Below are 23437 nucleotides of genomic sequence, written 5' to 3'. Positions count from 1 at the left end.
TGGCTCTATCTCTTTATAACATTACTCTTTCTACTCATTCATATGCTCACAACATGTCCATACATCGTCATCATCATCATGTCCACAACTAAACTATACAAGCATACAAAGCATTCATAGCATTACATAACATATCATCTCTTTAGCAACTTACATCACATACTATCTCCATAAACATATACAATAAGCATCTCTCCTTATACATAAACATAAACAAAACAAGCTAAGCTATTACAACCAAACATGGCAACCCATGCTTGAACCTCTTCTATCCCATAGTTCTTCTGACTTACTCTGGCTTGACATACTCTGGCCCTGCAAAACTGGGGTTAAGGGAATGGGGTGAGCTACAAGAGCCCAGTGAGTAGAAACAGAGAAAAACATTTGATTTAGTTCCTCCATTTTTAGGTATATTATTATGCCTTTTATTGTTCCACCCTTTTTATGTATTTTATTATAAAGACATTTTATTCAATTATTCTTCTTATTCATGCTTTCATGAAATGCGTCATATCACAATTATATCACAACAAACATCTCACCCCCGCTTGAGTTCATACTAGCAAATCTCTTCCTCTTGCGGGTGATTTTAGAGGGTTCACGTAACGTCCTTCCCCTCAGGGTTAGACATGACCCCAACGTTCCCTCTGTCAAAACTTGGCCCCGAAGGAGCTCTCATGGGGCTTTCCTATATGTACTCGCCCGATTGACAAAGACTCATTGACAGACTTGCGGGCTATTGAGGTCGCCTTGGTCCACCCATCACATCATATACATAGCACATTATGCAATGCGTCACCTTCGTGAAACTAGTGCAATCATCCTATAACATATAAACATGGTGCATGGGCATGGTGAAGCTAATGCAATCATCCTATTACATAACATGATGTATGAGTATGCTTTAGGCATTAGATTTCTTTTAACGTAAAAGATTAAGTTTAGTTCTACTCACCTGAAGCCACTGCTCAACAAACTCTGGGTCAACTAGCACTGAAGCTAGACACCTCTCCTCAGGTCCAATCCTACACAGATGGACTCACATGAGGTACTAAACACATTCTAACAACTCATAAGAAACTCCCCAAAAACCCCTCTAAACATCACTTAAACATGCATGGAAAACACCCAAGAAACGGCTGGACAGGGCACTTTCGGCGGCACCTTCGGCGGCCGAAAGTCTCCTCCAGAGACGAAACTCGGGTAGGTTCGGCGGCACCTTCGGCGGCCGAACCCTCTCTCCAGAGACGAAAGTCAGGCACTTTCGGCGGCCGAACATTGCCTTCGGCGGCCGAAAGTCTGCTTTCAAGCCACAACTCAACTTTCGGGGGCAAGGTTAGGCGGCCAAACCATGCATCCAAAGGCATGTTCGGCGGCCGAAACCACCTTCGGCGGCCGAACCTGAGTTCATCAGAACTCAGCCTTTGCACACCAGCCTCCAAAACCTTCCAAAACACCCCAAACCTCACGTACTCTCTCCCAAGCATGCATACACACTCCCACAAGCAAAGAGAGCAAAGAAACTAACTTAAACTCCTCAACACATCATCACATAACATACATTGGGCATAAAACCCACATAAACCCTAAACATGCATCTCTACCCATACTCAAACATTAAAACCTTCATAAAACTTCATAAAAACACTAGGGAAGCAAAGATCTACACTTACCTCTTGAAGATTGAGGGTGGTGTGATCTCTAACTCGGAGGTGTGGAGAATCCAAGCTCCAAAGCTCCAAGTTCCCAAAACTTCTATTTTAGCTTCAAAACTTCAAACCAAGGGTAGATCTTATGAAAACTTGAAGGATTTTGAAGAGAAGACACACAAGCAACCAAGGGAGGGCAGAAACTCACCTGAGTTCGAGAATGGGGAGAAAACTCGCCCATTTCCGATCTGAGGGCTCTTTATAGGTAGCCTGGTCATCAATCTTCGGCAGCCTAACGTGCCCCCTAAACTCATGCATGTTCGGCGGCCGAACCTCACTTTCGGCGGCCGAACCTTGGCTTGCTCCCACAAGACTTTCGGAGGCCAAAGGCGCTCCCGAAGCCTTCACATGTTCGGCGGCCGAACTTCACTTTCGGCGGCCGAACCTGGCAAACGCCTCCTTGCTCTTTCTCTTCAAAAACTCAACTCTTTTCTATTTAAAACCATAAAACACTTAAAAACATTTTAGAAAACCTTTCCTTTACCCTTGCTCTACCCCCCCAAAGAGGATCCGACACTCGAGATTCCACCGGACGGTAGGAATTCCGATGTCTGAACGAGCGGGGTCTTACAAGCTGGTTCAAGAACAATGGCTGCTGCATTTTCTGCCTCTTTAGGTGCTGCTATGACTGTCTTTATAGCAGCTGGTTCAGTTGCTGTTGTAACGACCCGAAAATCGGACCGCTACCGGCACTAGGATCCAGATCGGCTTAAGGCCGCCGGGACCCGTAGCAAGCCTAACATACATCCTGTGAACCTGTTTAATCCCATACATGATCAACAACATACATAAAAATTAAAACTTTTCTTTTCATTCATGAACCAAACTCAACCTGTGCATGCATTAACGTAGACATTAACATTAACCCCACCATGGAGTCCTCATCAATGCTCCAAAGGGGTACCATAATCATGCATTAAGTTTGCTAAAACATAAACATCAATAAAAGATCATGCATTCATAAAGGGATTACACAGCTAGGGTCAAGCACACTTCTAAACCTCAATACCGTCATTACATTACATAACTCAATATTACATTACAACATCCATCATGTCCCTTACTAGCTATTACATAACCAAAACTTTACTCTATCTGACCTCCTGCTCTAACCTATACCTGCAAACCTGGGGTTAAGGGAACGGGGTGAGCTAAAAAGCCCAGTGAGCAGAACCATAAAATATTTTAATTATTCATGCTTTCATGGAATGCATCATAGCACAGACATTTCACATCAAGGACGGACTTGTCACCAATAACTCTCATTTCTCATAAACAATCATACATTTGCCCGGACGCGTGGCATGGGCAGCGCGGGACTTTCTGTCATGGTGCCAGGACGCGTGGCATGGGCAGCCCTGGACTTTCTGGGTTACATACTGAGAGCTAGTGGGTCATCCAACATCCATCCACATCAACAGTATAAATGCAATGCATCATATTCGTGATTACTAATGCAATACAACCTACATAACATGGCATTTATGATGCATGGATCATGCTAAACATTTTATTAAATTTAAAGCATAGTTCTGTTCTACTCACCTCTGGCTGATGTTCTAGGGACTCTGAAGCAGCTAGCACTGCTGACCTCCTCGGTTCCTCGGGTCCGAACCTACACAGGTGGACTCAGATGAGGGACCAAACATACATAAACATAACTCTAAAACATCCCCCAAAAACCCCCTAAAACACCTCAAAACGATCATAGAAAACATGCAAGAAATGGCTGGACAGGGCACTTTCGGCGGCAGGTTCGGCGGCCGAAAGTCCCTCCAGAGCCGAAAGTCAGGCAGGTTCGGCGGCACCTTCGGCGGCCGAAACTCCCAGACAGAGACGAAACTCATGCATGTTCGACGGCACTTTCGGCGGCCGAAACTGCCCTCCAGAGACGAAAGTCCTCTTTCGGGGGCAGGCTTCGGCAGCCGAAGGCTGCCTCTACAAGCGGGTTCGGCGGCCGAAAGTCCATTCGGCGGCCGAACCTGAGTTTCTCCAAAGTGGCAGAAACTCAACTCCAACATGCACAAACGCCTCCCAAACCTCTCAAACATGCATAAACCTGATCTACAACATGCATACTCAAGCAAACAAGCTCCTAGGGGCTTCAAACTATCTTAAACCCCAACTACAACACATCAAGCAACCACAAACATCATACATTGCTCAAAAACTTAACACAACCCATAAAACCAACCAAAACCTAAACATGCATTTCTACCCCATAGATCAACTTAAAACTTGTTTAAAACATACAATGAGCTCAAGATCAGCCCTTACCTCTTGAAGATCGAGAGGAAAACGACCCTAGCTCGGAGATGGGAGAGATTGAGTTTCTTGAACTTCAAAAGCTCCAAAACTTGTTTTATACTCGAAAATCTTCAAAACAAAGTGAAAACTTGTGAAAATCTTGAAAGATCTGAAGGAAGCACTAAAAATTGGTGAGGGACGGCGGAGAGCTCACCTTGGCCGAAAATGGGGAGAAAAGCTCGCCCATTTCGGCTAAGGGACCCCTTTATAGGTGGCTGGCCAGGCCACATTCGGGAGCCGAACGTGCCCCCGCATGCATGCCATGTTCGGCGACCGAACATAAGGTTCGGCGGCCGAACCTAGACTTCCCTCACTCATGGTTTCGGGGGCCTAAGGCACACCCGAAGCGCATGCACATTCGGCAGCCGAACTTGAGGTTCGGCGGCCGAACCTGGGTCTTCCTCCAAGATTATTTTCATGAAAAAACTCATTCTTACTTGATTAAAACCATAAAATACATTAAAACATTTTATGAAAACATGACTTTACCCTTCTAGAGGTTTCCGACATCCGAGATCCCACCAGACGGTAGGGATTCTGATACCGGAGTCTAGCCGGGTATTACATTCTTCCCCCCTTAAGAACATTCGTCCCCGAATGTTCACCAACAAACATGGCATGGCATAAAACATACACATTAACATAAAACACATAATACTTACTTCAAAAGAGATGAGGATATTGCTGGAGCATGGACTCCCGTGTCTCCCAGGTACACTCCTCTATGTTGTGGTGATTCCAAAGGACTTTCACCATCGGGATTTCCTTGTTTCTTAACTTCCTGATCTGGGTGTCTAAGATCCGTACTGGCTGTTCAACATAGGTGAGATCTTCTTGGATCTCCACATCAGGCTCACTAAGAACCTTGCTCGGATCTGACACGAACTTTCTTAACATGGAAACATGGAAAACCGGATGGATTCTCTCCATTGAAGCAGGCAAGTCCAGCTTGTACGATACATTCCCAATCTTTTGCAAGACTTCAAAGGGTCCGATGTACCGTGGGGCCAGCTTACCTTTCTTCCCGAACTGAATCATCCCTTTCATTGGAGACACCTTGAGCAATACCAAATCCCCCTCCTGAAACTCTACTTGTCTTCTGCGGATGTCTGCATAACTCTTCTGCCTGCTTGCAGCAGTCTTGATCCTTTCTCTGATTATGGGCACCACCCTGCTGGTGATCTCTACTAGCTCAGGCCCTGCCAAGGCCTTTTCCCCAACTTCTTCCCAGCATACAGGTGACCTGCACTTCCTTCCATACAAAGCTTCATACGGGGCCATCCCTATGCTAGCATGATGGCTGTTATTGTAGGCAAACTCCACCAAAGGTAGATGCTGCCTCCAAGAACCGCCAAGTCCAGTACACACATTCTGAGCATATCCTCTATTGTCTGGATGGTCCTCTCTGACTGTCCGTCCGTTTGTGGATGGAAAGCAGTGCTAAAATCCAACCTGGTACCCATAGCGTTCTGCAGACTCCGCCAAAACCTAGAGGTGAACTGGGGCCCTCTATCAGATACTATTGAAACAGGAACCCCATGCAGCCTGACAATCTCATCTACATACACCTGCGCCAACTTGTCCACAGAGTAGTTGCTCCTGACTGGGATGAAGTGAGCAGATTTGGTGAGTCTGTCCACGATCACCCATATGGAGTCTAATCTGTTGGACGTCGCCGGTAACCCCACCACGAAGTCCATAGCTATATTCTCCCATTTCCACTCTGGAATAGGTAGTGGGTTAAGCATTCCCGCCGGCTTCTGATGTTCCAGCTTCACCCTCTGACACACTTCGCAGGCTAACACGAACTGTGCCACTTCTCTCTTCATAGCTGGCCACCAATAGACCTTCTTCAGATCTTGATACATCTTGGTGGCTCCAGGGTGAACGTTCTATCTGGCATTATGAGCTTCTCTCATAATGTCTTCTTTTAGCCCTATGTCATCTGGTACACAAAGTCTGCTCCCATAGCGGAGGATCCCCTTGCTGTCGAATCTGTACTCACTATCTTTGCCTGACTGAACAGTCCTGGCAATCTTCACTAACTCTGGGTCCTCATGCTGTTTCTAAGCCACCTGCTCCAGAAACACGGGTGCCACTCTCATCTAAGCAATCAAAGCACCTGTACCAGACAACTCCAACTGTAGAACTTCATTCATGAGCTCGAAGAGCTCCCTCACTACTAGCCTCCTCTCTGCTGAAATATGGGACAAACTGCCAAGTGATTTCCGGCTTAAGGCGTCCGCCACAACATAAAAGGAAAATACATTAGTTAGATCAAATCCCCAGCAACGGCGCCAATTTTTTATAGCGGTTGTCGAAGCCGTAAAAAATAAACCTATTAAACAATCAACAATTAACTTGTAGATAGTGGCAATAGGGTCGAACCACAGGGATTTGACACTACGGATTTTCCTAATAATGACTTGCACAAGTAAATAACAAATAATTATAAGAGGGGGGTTTTGTTTTGATGATTAAAACTAAATAGCAAGAGAAAGCAATAATTTAAATAGATGAGAATTTCAATAGGAGAAGAATTCTAGTTGAAGCGTGGATCTATTTCAGTTTGTTTAGAATTGATCATTGATCTTTTTGATACTCTTATTTATTTCAATAAGTTAGTTTAGGACGTGGAAGACGCTTCTCACAATCTAAATTCCTCCTTAGTTTTAGTTTGCTTAGAAAACGTTCGCTAATCAAACTCTAGTTAACAAGTTGCCAAGGAACGTCCTTGGGACTTTTAGCATCGAACAACTGTTAACTGCATTAGGACTTAGAGAAACCCAACTATAACCTTGCCAACCGCGTGGTCAAGTTTAGATTATGCAACTGATTATACTTGTGTTTAAACAATCTAAACAATTACGGACCTAAATTATTCGAACAATATATTACTCAAGCAATTAAAAGCAACATGCCTTAATTGATTCTAAAAGCAAAGCAATAATTATAGAAAGATCAAGTTGCATAAATATTGAAATCAAATAAGAGTTTAATAATGGAGTTTTAAATCTCCCAATTCATCACAAATCTGAATATCCCCAATTTCAACTAGAACAGATGGAATTTAGCCACTCATGGTGGACAAAATCACAGAAGAAAGAAGAAAGGAAGATGGAGAGGCTGCCGCAGACTTGCTGCTGTAATTCTGCAGTGATTCTGCTGTGGAGAGAAGATGATGTTGCTGGGTTAGATGCTATCTCCTTTTATAGCTTGAGAGTTTTAATCCAATTAGGGTTTGGAAATCCCCATCTTGACTTGGTCTTTTGTGGTCTTTGATTCCTCTTTGGATCTTGTATTTAATTGTGAATGGAATTCCTCAAGTGAAAGACCCTTTTCGTGGCTCTTGGGACTGATCTTGTAGTGTTTGAAATGGATTTGGACTTCTCCACTTTTGAATTTTGGTTTTCTGCACATTTTCCCGCTTCTGCTGTCCTTCTCTGCGTCAAAGTGATTTGGGTGGGTGATTTGGGCAGATCACTTGCCCAAATCATTTCTGTGAGCTACCAGGTTTCTGCCTCAGCTTCCTCTGCTTGATTTGGCCAAATCACTCTGACCTAATCACTTTTCCAGCTTTTTCTGCATTTTTTCTCCAACTTTCCATTTTCTTCCTTTCCTGTAAAAACATAACAAAAACCATAAATTAAGCTGGAAAATGTGTATTTAAGCAATAATAAAGATAATAAAAATGTGGCTAATTTATGTTTGATCACCGTGACACAGCAGGAGGCCAACACATCAAACACAATGGTGTCAGGTAAACTCACTATTAGGTGTTCTGATGTGTATGCTCTTATGGATCCCGGTGCCTCTTATTCTTTCGTTTCTCTGAGAGTCGTAGATAGTTTAGGTTTGATAGCCTCCAGGCTAGAGTGTCCTTTTTGGTTTAGTGGGCCCAAGTGTGATCCATCTATGGTAGAGACAGTCTATCAGTTCAACCCAGTTATAGTTGAGAATAGGTGCCTTCCAGCCGACCTTGTGGTTCTATATTTGACTGATTTTGATATAATTATAGGGATGGATTGGCTCTCTACTCATGGTGCTACCTTGGACTGCAGAGACAAGGTAGTTAGGTTCAGAGAACAAGATGGATCGGAGGTCATCTTTCGAGGAGACAAGATAGGTATGCCTAGAGGTTTGATATCTGCCCTGCAGGCTCATAGGTTGCTTAGGAGTGGTTGTCAGGGATTTCTTGCACATGTCAGAGAGTTTAATGGTCAGGTTAGGGAACCAGCTTCAATGACCGTGGTTAGAGAGTTTCTTGATGTTTTCCTAGACGAGCTACCAGGTTTACCACCTGTTAGGGAAATAGAGTTTGAAATTGAAGTAATGCTAGGAACTAGACCCATCTCTATTCCTCCCTACAGGATGGCACCTGCCGAGTTAAAGGAGTTAAAAAATCAGTTGCAAGAATTGGTAGATAAGGGTTTTATCCGACCTAGTACCTCACCTTGGGGTTCTCCGGTTTTGTTCTTGAAAAAGAAGGATGGATCTCTAAGACTTTGTATTGACTACAGACAGTTGAATAAAGTCACTACCAAGGATAAGTATCCGCTACCTAAGATCGATGATATGTTTGACCAACTAGTAGGAGCCGATTGTTTTTCCAAGATAGATTTGAGATCCAGGTACCATCAGTTGAGAGTCAGAGAAGAAGACGTGCCTAAGACAGCTTTCAAGACCAGATATTGGCATTATGAGTTCCTAGTAATGCTGTTCGGGCTGACCAATGCCCCTGCAGCATTCATGGATCTCATGAACAGAGTTTTTAGACAGTTTCTAGATCACTTTGTTATTATTTTCATTGATGATATCTTGGTTTATTCCAGAAATGCAAAGGAGCATGCCCACCATCTGAGGAGAGTGTTGCAGACCTTGAGAGAGCACGGCTTGTATGCCAAATTCTCTAAATGCGAGTTCTGGTTGAGGAGTATCTCTTTCTTGGGGCACGTAGTGTCATAAAAAGGAATCGAGGTGGACCTTAAGAAAGTAGAAGCTATAGCTAACTGGTCCATACCCACTACAATGATAGAGATCAAAAGTTTTCTGGGTTTGCCAAGTTACTACAGGAGATTCGTTCAGAATTTCTCCAAAATAGTTGCTCCTATGACCAGGTTGACTAAGAAGAATTAGAAGTGTGTCTGGTCAGATCAGTGTGAGGAAAGTTTCGAAGAGCTAAAGAGAAAATTGACGTCAGCACTAGTATTGGTTTTGCCTACAAGTAATGAGGATTTCACAGTATTTTGTGATGCATCCCGAGTGGGACTAGGTTGTGTGTTGATGTAGAAAGAGAGGGTAATTGCTTATGCTTCTAGACAGTTGAAGAAGCACGAGCTGAATTATCCTACACATGACCTAGAAATGGCAGCTGTGATCTTTGTACTCAAGATGTGGAGGAGTTACTTGTATGGAGTAAAATGTGAGATCTTTACAGATCATAAGAGTTTGCAATACAACTTGAGTTAGAAAGAGTTAAACTTGAGGAGAGGAGATGGGTAGAACTGCTTAGTGATTATGATTGCAAAATCCAGTATCATCCGGGTAAAGCTAATGCGGTGGCAAATGCTCTTAGCCAGAAATCACTTGGCAGTTTATCCCACATCACAGTAGAGTGAAGACCAGTGGTGAAAGAATTTTACAGGCTTATTAGCGAAGGCTTGCAATTAGAGTTGTCTGGTACAGGTGCATTAGTAGCATAGATGAAGGCGACACCCGTGTTTCTAGAGCAAGTGGGACAGAAACAGCACGAGGATCCCGAATTGGTGAAAATAGTGAGAGTTGTTCAGAAAGGCAAGAATGTTTATTTTAGGTTTGACAATAGAGAGATCCTCTATTACGGGAACAGATTGTGTGTACCAGATGATAATAAGCTTGAAAGGAGACATTATGAGAGAGGCTCATAATGCTAGGTACAGTGTTCACCCTGGAGCCACCAAAATGTATCAGGATCTGAAAAGAGTTTATTGGTGGCCATTGATGAAGAGGGAAGTGGCTCAGTTTGTGTTCGCTTGTGAGGTATGTCAGAGGGCGAAGCTAGAACATCAGAAGCCAGCTGGAATGCTCAACCCACTACCAATTCCAAAGTGGAAATGGGAACACGTGGCGATGGAGTTTGTAGTGGGATTACCAGCAACATCCTATAGACATGACTCTATATGGGTAATAGTGGATAGATTGACTAAATCTGCTCATTTTATCCCTGTCATGAACGGTTATTCTGTGGACAAACTGGCGTAGATATATGTGGAGGAAATTACCAGGCTGCATGGGGCCCCAGTTTCTATAATGTCATATAGGGGACCCCAGTTTATCTCTAGGTTTTGGCGGAGTCTGCAAAATGCTATGGGCACGAGGTTCGACTTTAGCACCGCCTTCCATCCACAGACTGATGGACAGTCGGAGATGACCATCCAAACTATAGAAGACATGCTAAGGATGTGTGTGCTAGACTTTGGTGGTTCTTGGAGGCAACATCTACCATTGGTAGAGTTTGCCTACAATAACAGTTACCATGCTAGCATTGGGATGGCTCCTTACGAAGCTCTGTATGGGAGGAAGTGCAGGTCACCTGTCTGCTGGGAAGAAGTGGGAGAAAGGGCTTTAGCAAGGCCAGAATTAGTAAAGATCACCAGCAGAGTAGTGCCTATTATCAGAGAGAGAATCAAAACAGCGGTGAGCAGGCATAAGAGCTATGCAGACGTCCACAGAAAGCAAGTTGTTTTCCAGGAGGGGGATATGGTATTGCTTAAGGTGTCTCCTATGAAGGGGGGGAATTCGTTTTGGAAAAAAGGTAAACTATCTCCAAGGTACATCGGGCCCTTTGAAATCCTACAAAGAATTGGGAATGTATCTTACAAGTTAGATTTACCTGCTTCTATGGAGAGGATCCATCCGGTTTTTCATGTTTCTATGTTACAAAAATTCATGTCGGATCCGGGCAAGGTTCTTAGTGAACCTGATGGGGAGATCCTAGGAGATCTCACCTATGTCGAGCAGCCAGTTCGGATCATAGACACGCAGATCAGAAAGCTAAGGAACAAGGAAATCGTGATGATGAAAGTTCTTTGGAACCACCACAATATGGAAGAGTGCACCTGGGAGACTCGAGAATCTATGCTTCAGCAGTACCCCTATCTCTTTTAAAGTAAGCGTTATATGTTTTCTTGATGTATATGATGTGCTTGTTTGCTTTTTTGAATATTTGAGGATGAATGTTCTTAAGGGGGGGAAGAATGTAATACCCGGCTAAACTCCGGCGTTGGAATTTCCACTTTCCGGCGGAATCTCCATCGGAATCTGGAATCTCAAAATTGAAATCATTAGAAGGGTAAAATAAGGTTTTCATAAAATGAATTTTTGGGTTTTATTGTTTGGAATCGTGTTAAAAGAAAAGAGGAAAGAGTCTTGAGGAATCCCTAGGTTCGACCACCGAACATGGCTTCCTCAACCACCTATAAAAGGCCATCCACCCGAAAATGTGAAGATTTCTCTCCTCATTTTCGGGCAGAGGTGAGTTCATGCATCCTCTAGGGCATTTTTGTTGAATTTCTCCAAATCCCTCAAGATTTCATATTTTTCTTCTATGGTTTTGAAGATTTCAATTCAAACCTAAAGTTTTCAACCATGGAGATCTTCTGAGACTCGTTTTTTTTCCTCTTCTACAAGCTTTAATTGTTGTGTTTCCCTTGTCCTTCAAGAGATAAGCTCAATCTTTGCTTTCCTTCGGTTTTCTGAGAATTTCCAGCAAGTTTTTAAAGGGGTTTAAGGAATGGTTGATGCATGTATGTGTTTATCCTAAGGTTCTAAGGTTTGAGTCTATTTATGTTGATGTATGCTTTCTCTTGTGCATTGCTTTTGTTGCATGTTGGTTTAGAGCCAGTTTTTTAGTCTCCTAGGTATGTTAAACAGGTGTGGTTGCTGTTAGACCCTTTGCATGTGTGTTTTGAGGTGCTTTGTGAAGCTGAATGTTAGGACAGAATCGGGTTCTACCTTGCTGGAGAACCCATGTTCAGCCTCCAAACTTGATTGTGGAAGCAACCTTTTGGCCGCTGAACCTACCCCCGAAAGTTCAGACTTTCAGATCTATAAAGGGGTTTAGGTCGCCGAACCTGCCCTCGAAAGTTCAAACTTTTAGATATGTGAAGGGACCTTCGGCCGCCGAACCTACCGCCGAAAGTCCCCTGCCCAGTCTTTCCCTGCTTGTTTTTTATGCATGTTTTGGTATGTTTTAGGGGGTTCTTGGGGAGTTGTTTAGAGTCTTGTAAAAGTTATGTTTGGTCCTCATTTGAATCCATCTGTGTAGAATCGAACTTAGGAGACCGTAGAGGCCTGCAGTGACATAGCTGCGTCAGTGTTAGGCAAGCGTCTGCCAGAGGTGAGTATAACTGAACTAATCTATTATTTTAAAGTAATCAAGCCTTTTAAGCATGCTCATGCATCATGAATGCCATGTATATGTATTAGATTATTTGCATTAGAATTCACGAATATGATGCATTGTATAATTTACTGTTGTTATGGATGGATGTTGGATGACCCACTAGCTCTCGAGTATGATATGTTATGATGTATATGGAAGTCCAGGTCAAGGCCCATTCTACGCCCCTGGCAATATGTAAGAGAAAGTCCAGGTTAAGACCCATTCTACGCTCCCGACACTATGGATTTATTATGTTATGTTATGTTTAAGAGAAAGTCCTGAGGAACACCCGTCGTGGGCCGAGCACTGTTGGAATTTGTAGAGGGTTACTGGTGATAAATCTATCTTGATGTGAATTGTTTGTGTTGTGACGCATTTCATTCGATCATATGTTTATTGAACTATTTTTATGTTCTGCTTACTAGGCTCTTGTAACTTATCCCTTTCCCCTAACCCAAGGTTTGCAGGATCAGAGTTAGCTCGGGGAAGTCAGCTGAGTTGCTGGTATAGCCTTTTGTAATAGTATAGATGTGGACATGTTTTATTTTATGGTTTTAGAATTGTGCTTTGCCCTAGTGTTTGTCTTGTAATCCCCATTTATATGATCCTTATGTAAAAGTTTTAAGTATGAGTTTATGTTTGAACTAAGCTTGAGGCATGTGATGTTTACCATACTGGAGCATTTGATGAGGGCTCTAGTATGGGTTTTATGTTCTCAATTTTGACACATGCACAGGTCGAGCCTTGGTTCATGAAATGTTTATGTTTATGTTTTCTTGTGATCATGTATGGGATTTTATCAGGTATAACAGGATGTATAGTAGGCTTGCTACGGGTTCCGACGATCTTATGTCGATCTGAACCCTAGCGCCGATAGCATTCTGATTCCCGGGTCGTTACAGATCATACTTTATTTTTGGAAGACCTGGGAACCCCTTTACAGCATCCACATACTGGTCATCTTCTTGAAGTGAGGGGCACATATCAATGGAATGACTCGGATTAGTGCAAATTCCACAAGTTTTGGCCTGTTGTGCCTTCATTGTAACAAGATTTTCAACTAAAGTGGTTAGATGAGAAATTCTAGATTCAATAGAAGAATTACTTACCTCGTAAACTCTCCTATGAGAGTCTTGTATAGGTACAAATTGCTATGAATTTACTGTCATCGTGGATATCAATTCTCTAGCCTTTCAAGGTGTTTTTTTATGTATGGCACCTCCACTTGCAGCATCTACCATATGTCTTTCCATGGTTGTGAGTCCCTCATAAAAATAAAGCATGAATTATTTATTTGAAATATCATACCTAAGACAGCTTGCATATAGGCGTTTAAATATCTCCCAGTAATCATGAAGAGTTTCTATTTCCTTCTGCTTGATTCCCCATATTTCCCTTCTAATTTTAGATGCTCTAGAAGCGAGAAAGAATCAATCTAAAAATAATTTTACAACCAATCTTTTGCATTGTCAGCTAAAGAGAAAGGAAATGCCCTTAGCTTGATTTGTTCTTCTGTAATTCCTTGTGGTCTCATGCTGGAGCATACCACATGAAATTCTTTCAAATATCTATGAGAATCTTTCCTTTCAATTCCTTTAAAGATAGGGAGGAGATGAATTAATCCTGACTTTAGCTCAATTAGTGCATTTAGTACAGGATAGGCGATGCAAAGGGTTTGAGGGTCATCAACATTGTCAACATCCTGTATTGGTTGCTCTTTAGCCATTTTCTCTTCTGCGTCAGACTCATCAGAAGTATCGTCCGTGTCAGATAATGTTTCCTCTGTGCCCACGACTTGTTCGTTGATAGCAATCTGTTCCTCAATAGCTATCCCTTCTTCAACAACAACCTGTGCTTCAATAACGATTTGTTCCTCAACAGCAAGTTGCACCTGATCACTAGTGTTGGACGATAAAAGGTCTTTGTTTAGCTGTTTGGCCTCTTTTCTCAGCTTTCTCGCGATTTTCTCGATTTCTAGATTGAATTCGAGTTTGCCTACAAGATTAGAACGTGTCATTCAAAAAAGAATTAATAAAATTTTAGAACCAGTCCCCGGAAACGGCGCCAAAATTTGATAGGCGTCAAAACTATCAAAAATAAATTTCTGCTTAGAATAAAATTTGTGATAATGGTAAGTAGGGTCGATCTCAGTAAGACTGGTAAGGAAATTAATTCTATTGAATGAATAAGAAATAAAAATAAAATAAAATGGGAGAGGTTTTGAATGTAGAGAAGTGAAAAATAAATAAAACTAATTTAAAAAAAAAGAAGCAATTAAATTTAAGAGAGAGAATCAAGATAAGAAATATTCAGTCAAAAGAATAATCTTAGTTTCAGTTTTATTGGTTAATCACAGATATAAAAATAATCTAAAATTAATTATTGATAAACCAATTATAGATATCAAAGACGTTTAAGATATCCAATCCTTTCTTAAATTTTAAAATAGCTAAAAAACGTGAGTTAACTAGCTAAAAGACGCGAGTTAACTAGCTCTATCTCTTGAACAACCATAGGAGACGCTCCTAAAATTTAATCCAATTACAGCATTAAGATTTAGAATGACCTGATTCTAACTAACAAACGCGAGATATTTGATTTATTTAAGTTAGATTATATTGTTCCTTAAAAGGGTCTTACATAACCTAATTCACCACTTGTTTTATATTAAACTAGACAATTATGGATTTAATCAATCTGACTAATAATATATTATTTTAACAACTGTACAACGGACCCTTATTATAATAATCAATAGAATAATAATAAATACTAGTTACATAAACAATATAAATATTAAGAACAATTAAAGAAACAATAAAATCACATAAATATCACAACCAATTGAACTAAAACCTTAATTATCCTTTAACTGAAATAAGAAATTTAGTCACACATATTTATAGCAGAAACACCACAATTAGAATAGTGTTTTTAGCCTCCTAAACTAATTAAGAATGAGATATGAGAGATCAGATGAGATGTCAGATATATCAGAATATCCTCTTTTATAGTGTTAAGAATCCTAATTTAACCTAAATATAAGTAGCTAAAATCAAAGTCGAATACATTTTGGCAGATGAGAGTTATCTGTTTGTTTCTTGAATTTAAAACTGGACTCTATTCGTCAAGTATGTTATGCTCATAATGTAGTCCATAACACAGTTAATCTGGAAATTAGAGTTTAAGTATGAATTTGCGTCTTATCCTTCTATGAATTTGATTGTGCCCACATTTGATTTCAAAATATAGAGTCCAAATTGGATTTTTCTCTTATTATTCTCCAATTCTTATTTAGCCTATCAAAATATCAAAATTTAAACGAATCAATCTGTTTTAAATAAAATCAAATTCAATATCTAAGTGTTTTAGAATATTAAAACTATAAAATGTGCATATTATCATTAATCATCTTATGAACAAGTGGAACCACATCTCTTCCCTAATGGAGTTTTATACGGAATATCTGCTTTGAAATTTGGTATCTTTGAACCTTGCTATACTCACCATATAGCTCCTTTAGATGGAGTAACATAGGATAAGCATATTCCATATTTTCATGTTGTCTTTTGATCTCGTCCTCCATAGAGGCAAGCGTATAACACCTAGCTCACATGTCATCATCCAACCACTTTTTTCAGGCAAGCGTATAACACCTAGCTCACATGTCATCATCCAACCACTTTTTTCAGAGTCTCATGTTCCTTTGGTTAGGCCCGTTCAAGTAAGGTTTCAAAAACAGGAGATTCCAAAACATAGTAGTTCCATTCAGAATTTAGAACAATTTTGAGTTTCCTAAACTAATAAAGGAAATTAGGGTCATTCAATTTGCAATTTTTCTACAATGCAATTAAGTGCATTTCTAGGTTTTGGTCCCATTTTGATTATTAGAAAATTAAGGGTAGAAAATAACAAGATTAATTTGTGATTATGTTTATATAATTTTACTATGCATAATGATTATGGTCTTTTAATCATATGCCCTCCCACTACTTTCTTATATTCATTACTTTCTTTTCAAATCAGCCATATCTAATCTAATCATTTTAGTTTAGAAGCTTTTCTGGTCAGCCTAGTTATTATTAGGTTACACTTTTCACATTAGCCATTTAATCCATGCATATCTCATATGCATACATTCATTTGGCTAATGAAAAATAAAAAGCATGATTATGGACATTTACTAAATGAATCCGATCTAAGCCACTGGATTGGTGTCTAAGGCCATTCCTAAATAGCAACCATCTAGCATAACATTTATATTGACTAAAGTATTTATAAAATATGTAGATCCTTGTCTTCATACTTGTCCTCCCATTTATTTTGATTAAGGACTTGAGCCTCCATCTTTATTTGCATTACAAATCGAATTATTATAATAATCATCCTTGTCATACCGAGGCAAGAATATAAATACAAATAAATATGGTAGCTCAAAGACTCAAAAGGATAATTACAAATTATAAAAGAATAACCTACTCTATTACATTTCCAAAGCAAATAAGATACACAATCATATTGGTTTTCTAATGTCCATGATCATGCATCATGCATCATGCATCATGCATCATGCATCATGCATCATGCACATTCATATATTCAACAATTGAATATAAAAGCATGCCATGATAATTTTAAAATGTATCTATAATTATCGTATGTTTATCAATAAATTTATTCACTTTGAAATCATATTTTAAATTGAAAATTGTTGGAAAAAAAAAAATAAACACTTTAGTTATTAAATTTGGACGTTTCAAGGTCAAGTGTAACTTTTGCATGTTTGAAAATAGGAAAAAATATGGGTCACACACGGGTCTGACCCATGTTTAGACTCCACTACGCCATTACACTGTCTGTCAGGCCGTGTCATTGAGTTCAATTGCATGGCCTGGTTGTGTAGTGGGAGACTGGGTGCTAGCCCACGTAGTCAAACCATGCGGGCACTGTTGCCCAGCATCAGGACATTTAAAACATGGCTTGATGCAAGGGATATTTGCTGCCGCATTTATTCACATATGGACTTTCTTTTAATCCTTGCAAATTTTAAAAATTTGCAATTAGGTCCAAAAGGTCCCAAATTTCAAAACCCAATATATTTAAGCAATTTTCCAACACAAAGGCCTATAGGGTGGTTCTAATACCAATTATAAGCAGACATAATTTCATCCAAACAATTCAACGTTCTAATTAAACTAAGTTACATGCTCGATGCTCTAATCTTTATTTTAATAATGAATAAAAATATAAGTATTAATTAAACATATTTTATATGTTTTTAGTTCAATCAAGACCCATTAGCCATTTGGTAGAAATTAAAGAAGCAACCAACACTGTCCTAAATTAAGTTTAGGAGTCCCAAAAGACTAAAATAACTTTCTATAAAAAAGTGCCACAAGGTAGGTAATTGCTAGGCGAGTGTTCGGGCGTTAGTCCCAAAAAACAAAGGTAAGTTTCTGCTAAAAAGCATCACAAGGTGGGTATTCGCTAGGAGAATTTTTGAGCGTTAGTCCCAAAAGACAAAGACAAGTTTTTTGTCGAAAATCACTACAAGACAAGAAACTGTTAGGCGAATCTTTGGGCATTAGTCTCAAAAGACAGATGAGATTTTCTGCTAAAAAAGCTATGAGGCAGATAACCACCAGGCACATGACCGGGTATTAGTTCCAAAACCGTGGAAAACAATTGTAAGCTTCAAATCTAAAGAATCAACGACCAGCGGGGGACTTCTGATATAGCATAATAATTGCCCAATGTAGAACATGTATTGGTATTTAAAGACAGAGTCACATGGTAAGGGTCTGATTAGAGGATATACGGTCCCACTGAAGGAAAATAAGGCTCAAATGCTTCCAGTCTCAACCCTTCGTCAAGACTCGCCCTCTCAACTACGGAGCGAGACTCCACGGGAAATTACTACTAGAGAACACAATCCAGCAGATCTCCATTACACTTCTAATCATAGGATCCCCTATTAATTAGCTGGTACCAACCATATTTTCAGGAGATGTGATAATTAACTCCATCTTCTTAGAGCATGAAAGCTAATGATTGCAGAGACCAAGGTACACATTCTTACACCATTACTCTTGAGTTTTAAGCAATTCCTTACATTCGTCCTTCTCTTCAACTTTCTGATTGAGCATCGGAATATATGCCGTAGGCGCTAACCACCTCACATCCTCCTTCTTGCAGGTTGAACAATCGCAATACAGTTTCGTTTCAGCCACATCAAATACATACCATGAGAGATTAAAAAAAAATTATCATTCTTTTATTTTTGATATGGCCGAAACGAAACTATGATGTGATTGGCTAATCTATAAGAAAGAGAAAGTAAGGTAATTGGCGTCTACGGCAGCTATTCTGACACTCAAGTTAGTAAACTGAAGAGAATGACGAGTATAATATAATGCTTAGAACTCGATAGTAGTTGTGTGAAAATTGCGCACATTTATCTCTGTGATCGTTAGTTTTTATAGTGTAAGAAGATATAGTTAATTATAAAATTTCCTGAAAATTCAGTAATGATGTAACCGGCTAATTAATAAAGGATATTATCGACTAATCGGTTAGGGATTCCACAATTTCAGGAGTAATGGGGATCTGCTGTATTGTGTCTAGTAACAGTAATTTTATATGAAGAATTGACCTCTTCAGGGGAGAATGTCCAGGTGCAACGGTATCCAGATCTTCCTTTCCACAGGTGGGACTGTGTATCGATTTATCAAATTCTTATCATCTGCCCTTATTTTATGGTGACAGCTTATGTCTTATTTTGAGCGATCGTTGTCCAATATCAACTTCCTTCTGTAAATATTCTCAAATATAATCCTTTATTTATAGGCATTAATAGATGTATTAAAATAAATTCTTATGCATGCCATGTTCGGCAATAATATTAATTATAATTGTGGTCAGCTGCTGTAATACTAAATGGTTGTTTAGGTATCTTAGTAATTAAAAAAGCTCCTTATAGTGTTAGGTCAAAACACTAATCTCTGGAGGATAGAGATTGGAGGGTGTTTTTGGTGTAAACAAGGAGTAATTATTACCCTTTTAATTTTTAATCTTTCTTATTTTTTTAATATTAATAAAAAATAAAATTAATTTATAATCTAAAAATGAGATGGTATGAGTCCTTTTCTCCTATTTAAAAATTTCTCAAATTGAAGTCTTAAATTGAAGTCTTAAATGTGATGTACTTTTAAAATTTGAGAGAGGTTATTTTATTTTCTTAATAGATTTAACCGTTGTAAATTTAAATTAATCGAATTAATAAACTCATCTATCAAATAGTTTGTATATCAAATATTTATTTAATAAAAATATTATAATAGCTAATTAAAAATAAATTAATAAATTTTTAAAAATTAAAATATTTATAAAATAAAAAAAAAATGATATTTATTAGTAAAATAGATAATAAATTATATATTTTTAGTTCAGTTTTATTATTAACCTCCTGCTAAACAACATTAATAGGATGATCCATTATTTATTTATTACATTATTTATAATTACTCTCTTAAAATTTATAATCTCTATTAAATAATTCATATTATCAAATATGGTTAAAATATAAGTAAGAATATAACTATATATTTAAAAATTTGTAATATAAAATGAATTAGATAATAAATTTATGAATTATAAACATCACATTATCGTATTATTCATAATATTAAATAATTTAATTTATTTCATGTCTCAACTAACATTCCAATAATTAGCTAGCTGTTGATGTTGTTGTCAAAAGAAAAGCTACCAGTTGATTCATTAGAGTCGTGCAATATAAAATTGGATCCTTTACCTAAACAAAGAAATTAAGTTGGCGCAACAAGAAATTCAAAACAAAATAATTTAATTAGCATTTTAAAGAAATTAAAAATTACAACTGAAATTGAATTTTTTAAAAAATATAATTTAGTTTCTAGAGTTTACTATTATTAATATTTGAATCTTTATATATTAAAATTAAACTATTTATTCCATCTCTTACGTAGCACATTTAAGTTTTTTTTTTTTTTCATTTTGTCGTTATTATTTTAACAAAATTTACTATATAATCCTCATATATTTAAATTATTTACTAAAATTTTCAAAAATAATTTGAAAAAAGCTTCATACGTAAAATTACATTTTGGTATTAAAAAGTTCTTATAAAATATACTATATTTATAAATTATAAAAGTTAAATTATAAACTACAACCAATATGATTAATTAATTAAAATTAATTAGGTATAAATTAAGAAATTACATTTGATTTTTCTTTTTTTATAGTATATTTTCAGTCTTTATATTTTTAACTTTTGAAATAATTCCATTAATTTATATTAATATACCTTTAGAATTAATTAATAGCACATCAATTATGTATTATTATTAAAATAAAAATTATTATAAAAAATATAAAAATATAACTATAATATTTTATTAATAATTAATCGATAATTTAATTTTTAATATTTCAAATAATCTTAATATTTTATTTAAGCGATTAATTTTTTTATAATTTAGTCAGTAATTTTTTTTTTACTTATAGTGAATTAAAATATTTAAATTTACCTAATACCATTTAAAATAATTGAAACTAACAAATTAAAGTAATTAAAATAATTGAATTTAATATAAAAATAAATGTCAAAATACATACTTTTTTCTTTTTTATTTCTTTTTTTTTTTTTTAAATTACATCCTCAATTTTGTAGTCATTCTATTTATCCCTTGGACTTGCCATTTGAACTTAAATCTCTGGTGAATTATGTATCAAATCTGTACGCACTATGAAAATTAATTTTCGTTTCTTGTCATTTCATACTATGATTTAAATCCCTTTGAGAAATATATGAAAAGAAAGAGAGAAAATTTGGCTAAATTTTTTACCATTATATTTATTTGTTCTTTTCATAAGTCAGCATATTTAATGAATTTCACTTGTTGAGAGAGCATTCAGCAGAATTAAATTATTTGAGAGTTTATAAATTTCAAATGTAAATACAAAACTGATAATATAACTTTTGTGAAAAGTTGAATGCAAAAAATATCCTAAAAGAAATTATACATTTAAGATAAAACTGAAAAATAAAGTTTGAAATAAGGTTCTATATTTTATTTATAATAGTCCAGTTTTCTAATAAATTATAAGTAATTTAAAATATGAATCTTAACATAATTAGTTATGATTAATTTTTATAATACATTAGAATTTTAGATAATAATCGAAAACTTAATAAATTTTTAACTCTAAAATCTAATATAAAATAATTATTAATATAATTCATTATTATTAAAGTTAATATATGTCTAAACTAAGATATTAACTCATGTGCATAAATATCCCTAATTTAGATTAAGAATAATATATACTTTCAAATTTTTTTAAACTTATCTTAACAAGTAAGAGAAATTAAATCAGGATAACAATGAAATCTAAAGTTAGAAAATTATGTTTATCCTCAAGAAATTAGGAGCTCTAGAACCTCTTAACCTATTTATGGAAATACTAGATAGAGCAATACGGTCCAACATAGCTATGAGGCATATGATGTTTGGAAGAAGTGATTTCAATTGCTCACAGTGAGCAATATACATGATATTGTTATGCTTGAGTTTATAAAATATGATTTAATAACAGACATATGGTATGTACCTGAACGCAAGATTCGAAGAAATCTCGCTTGCCAATTTGATAGCTTACATTATATAATCAAACGTTTATAAGAAGAGTTCTCGTCATGATATAAGAAGAGTTCTCGTCATGATATAAGAACACGTCTTAAAATCATTAGTAGTATAGTGAATGAGCTAAAAGATGCTCGTCATAAATTGATTGACAAATAGAAGGTTCAAGCGGTCATATGCTCTTTACCCAAACACCTAGAATCACATGAAAAATATTATTTACTCGCAACATCCATTTTAAGTATATGGAAGATGTTATGCACTTCTTACAGTTAGAGAATGAATGTCAGCGTTTAAATCTAATGAGTACAAAAGTGTATATAACTAGCTTCCTAAAGAAGAAAGGAGAACTAGTAAAAACATCAAGGTGGTAAATAGTATGGGATAGAAAAAGTTATGCCTAATAAGAAATAACAATAAAGGGAAAGGCAAAGGTCCTTTCGGATAGAAGAAGAAAAATACTGCTAAGGGCAAATGTTGTAACTGTATAGAACAGGATCAAAATACCTTCATGGAACTTTGATGACTTCTTCTATGAGCAAGATGGATATTCGTTAGGAACTCCAAAGTGGAGGTGAAGGGCTTAAGCACCGCGAGCTTACTATATATAGTAAGCTAATTCTATTCCTATATAATATCCAATTTGTTACATAAATTCAATGGAATTTATTATTTGTATTGGTGTTGATTAAACTTAATTTGTTTTATTTTCATGAACTAGGTATAAACTTGTTTTAAGTATAAGTTCTAGTAGTTCTAGATATTTCATGAATACTCATATTGGCTTAGAAGTTATATGTAACTACAATAGTATATTTTTTTCCTATTTTACATCTTTAGATACGTCTACGAATGATGTAAACATGCGGTATGTTATACTTGGCCACATAGGCTAAAAGATATGCAACGATTAGTCAAAATGAGCCTATTAAATAATATTAACAAAGTAGATATGCTCACTTATAAATGTTGCCTAATTTGAAATTATCTAGGAATAAGAGTTGAATTTCTATTGTGTTTAATTTTTTCTAGTAAATGTGATTATATGTATGGGGGCTAAACATAGGGGGCATTATTTCATAATTACTGACTACTCTCAATATGGATATGTCTATTTGATATCTCATTAAATTGAGATTTTAAGTTACTTCATTAAATAGTTGGATTTAGTTGAGAATCAATTAGCAAAAGAAGTAAAGGCTTTAAGAACCAACTAAGGTAGAAAATTTCTATAAGAGCAATTTAGTAATTGTGTAATAGAAAGGAGAAATAGAACCCTATTTAGATAGGTCAATAATGAGATGAGCTAATTT

Source organism: Manihot esculenta, chromosome 8 (genome assembly GCF_001659605.2).
Source record: "Manihot esculenta cultivar AM560-2 chromosome 8, M.esculenta_v8, whole genome shotgun sequence".
NCBI classification, from domain to species: Eukaryota; Viridiplantae; Streptophyta; class Magnoliopsida; order Malpighiales; family Euphorbiaceae; genus Manihot; species Manihot esculenta.
The sequence above is the reverse complement of the archived record's forward strand: the minus strand, read 5'-3'. Positions refer to the sequence as shown.